Consider the following 3,675-nt stretch of genomic DNA (forward strand, 5'->3'; position numbering starts at 1 on the left):
GGAGACCAAATGTTTTGAGAATGATGAGCATAATGAATGTACAATTGATGTATGTATGGATTGTGATAAAAGTTGTATGAGCCCCTAATAAAACGATTTAAATAAATAATGAGAGCTTCATAGTTCTTATATGGATTTAAACCAAAACCTGTAGAATGAAAATCCACTATTATAATTCAACTATAAGAACCCCTAATGACCAACATCCGCAAATCTCATTCCCTCATAAAAATTATTAATAACTCTCTTATTGATCTCCCTGCTCCTTCCAACATCTCTTTGTGATGGAATTTTGGCTCACTTCTGGGAATTTGTCTAATTTTACAAATTGCTACAGGATTATTTCTCGCTATACACTGCACATCGACACATTAACTGCATTTTCATCAGTTGCTCACATCTGCCGAGACGTAAATTACGGCTGATTAATTCATTATCTCCATGGTAATGGAGCATCTTTATTCTTTAGTGCTTATATATTCATCTTGGACGTGGCATCTATTATGGTTCTTACATATTTTTAGAAACATAAAACATTGGAGTAGCTCTCCTACTTGCTGTAATGGCTACTGCATTTATAGGCTATGTACTCCCATGAGGCCAAATATTCTCCTGAGGGGCCACTGTAATCACTAATCTATCAGCTATTCCTGATATCGGCACTCACCTAGTCGAATGAATTTGAGGTGGCTTTTCAGTAGATAAAGCTACATTAACCCCCTTCTTTGCATTTCCCTTTATTCTCCCTTTTATTGTAGCTGCCTTAGTTATTATTCACCTACTTTTTCCTTCATGAATCTGGATCTAACAACGCCACAGGTATAATCTCTGATTCTGACAAAATTCCATTCCTCCCTTACTATGCAATCAAAGATTTGTTGGGTTTAATTATCCTATTAATATGTTTATTATCTCTTGCCCTATTTAGCCTAGATCTTCTTGGAGATCCAGACAATTATAGCCCAGCTAATCCCCTCAGCACTCCACCTCATGTTAAACCTGAATGATATTTCCTTTTTGCTTATGCTATTCTTCGCTCAATCCCTAATAAACTTGGAGGTTACTAGCCCTTGTATTCTCAATCTTAATTTTAGTTATTATTCCATTTCTTCAGACATCTAACCAATGAAGTCTTATGTTCCGACCATTAAGTCAAATCGTTTTCTGAATCCTAACAGCTGATCTTTGTACCTTAACATGAATTGGTGGGCAACCTGTAGAACACCCATTCATCATTATTGGTCAATTGGCCTCAATCATATATTTTATATTTATCCTTCTTCTGATACCCCTAACAGGCATTATAGAAAATAAAATACTTAAATGAAGACTAAATAAGTTCATGTCGTATAATTATTACTATGGCCTTGTAAACCATTAATGGAGTCGTCCCGACTCCCGTGAACAAAAAAATCAGAGAAGAAACCTCACATGTCTCACCATCAACACCCAAAGCTGATATTCCAGTTAAACTATTCCCTGATAACTCCTGATTTCAATATGTATATCGTGCATATATGCCTATCCCCATCGTACATTGTATGTAACCTCCCCATTAAATTAACTTCAACATGCTTATAAGCCAGAACATATTAATAATTCTCTAAGTCATTAAACAAATTCCACATAAATTTATCTAACCATGCGCATCTTGAAACACATATAATCCATGCCAAACAACTACCTTTACCTTAATCGGCCATAGCATATTTCTGTCTCAGTCCCAGTCAACATGCGTATCACCTCCATTATCTTTCCTTAATTACCAAGCTTCCAGAAACCAACAACAAGCTCGGGTATTGCCCCTCTTCTCGCTCTGGGCCCATTCATTGCTGGGGTTTCTATTTAATGAATTTTATCAGACATCTGGTTCTTTCTTTAGGGCCATCTCAACTAAAATCTCCCACTCTTCCCTCTTAAATAAGACATCACGATGGATTAATGTCTAATCAGCCGATGCTCACACATAACTGTGGTTTCATACCCTTGGTATTTTTTAATTTTAGGGATGCTGTGATTCAACTAGGCTGTCTGAGGCCTTAACTCCATCAAATAACTTGTAGCTGGACTTATATTGAATATTCCTTAATCCACATAAATTTAATGTTTGATATTTAATTAATGCTTGAAAGACATAAAAAATCAATTCTGATTCTTTAGCGCATATGCATATGCACACGCAAGTTCAAGTACTAGTTTTTAATTGCAACCCCCCTACCCCCCTATTACTTAATATGTGATTATAGTTGTATTTTGCCAAACCCCAAAAACAAGACTTTCAATAAACACATTTCATTAAGTAAAAATTATGTATTTTTCTTGGTACTCTTACCTCTACCATTTATTTATTTAAATAAATCTAATTTCTAAGAGTTATGTCCCTAGATTTGAAGTTAATGTAGCTTAATAAAAGCAAGGCACTGAAAATGCCTAGATGAGTCTTGACTCCATAAACATAAAGGTTTGGTCCTAGCCTTTTTATTAGTTTATAATAAATTTATACATGCAACTATCGGCACCCCAGTGAAAATGCCCTTAAATTCTCTCAGAATAAAAGGAGCAGGTATCAAGTACACTCGTGTAGCTCATAACACCTTGCTAAGCCACAACCCCACCGGATCCAGCAGTAACAGACATTGAGCAATAAACAAAAGTTTGACTTAGTTATATTATCTAGAGTTGGTAAACTTCGTGCCAGCCACCGCAGTCATACGAATGACTCAAACTAATAAACATTGGCGTAAAGCGTGATTAAGATTACTTATTAATAAAAGAAACGCTATTCTATGCTGTAAAAAGCTTAAGAATTCCACCTAATGACCAACAAAAGTGATTTTATAATTTCTAAATTAATGATAGCTAAGAAACAAACTGGGATTAGATACTATGCTTAGCCATAAACCTAAATAGTCAACAACAAGATAATCCGCCAGAGAACTACTAGCTTAAAGTTTAAAAGTTAAAGGACTTGGCGATGCTTCACGCCCACCTAGAGAAGCCTGTTTTATAATTGATAAACCCCACTATACCCTGCCACCACTTGCTAAATCAGTCTATATACCGCCATCTTCAGCAAATCCCCAAAAGATTTAACAGTAAGCTTAACAATTTAGCCATAAAAACGTTAGGTCTAGGTGTAACCTATGTGGTGGATTTTAATGGACTACATTTTCTAAACACTAGAATATTATTATAAATGAAAATCTTCCTGAAACTTTAAGATTAAAGGAAGATTTCGTAGTAAACTAAGAATAGATTGCTCAGTCGAATTAGGCTATGACGTCCTTTAAGTTTTAAGCCCATCACCCTCCTCAACTTTATCTCAACATGCAATTTTTGTAAATGCTTATTATTTATTATTAAGAGGAGACAAGTCATAACAAGGTAAGCGTACTGGAAAGTGTGCTTGGAAAATCCAAAATGTAGCTTAGCAAAAGCATCTGGTTTACACCCAGAAGATTTCAGTCTGACTGACCATTTTGAACCAAAACTTAGCCCAGCAGAAATAAAGTCAAACTACAAATAATAGTTTTTCGACAAGGCCATCCTCTCCCGCAACAGCCTGGAGGGCCCTTCGTGGTCCTGGCCTGCCCGGCTGGCAGCTGTTCATTGTTAATTGTTAATTCCATTAACAGTATAAAGAAATAGAGGAGCAAATAAGGTAGAACGTACATA

Source organism: Echinops telfairi, unplaced genomic scaffold, assembly GCF_000313985.2.
Source record: "Echinops telfairi isolate 266 unplaced genomic scaffold, ASM31398v2 ScPeMD7_7469;HRSCAF=8507_0, whole genome shotgun sequence".
Classification (NCBI taxonomy): Eukaryota; Metazoa; Chordata; class Mammalia; order Afrosoricida; family Tenrecidae; genus Echinops; species Echinops telfairi.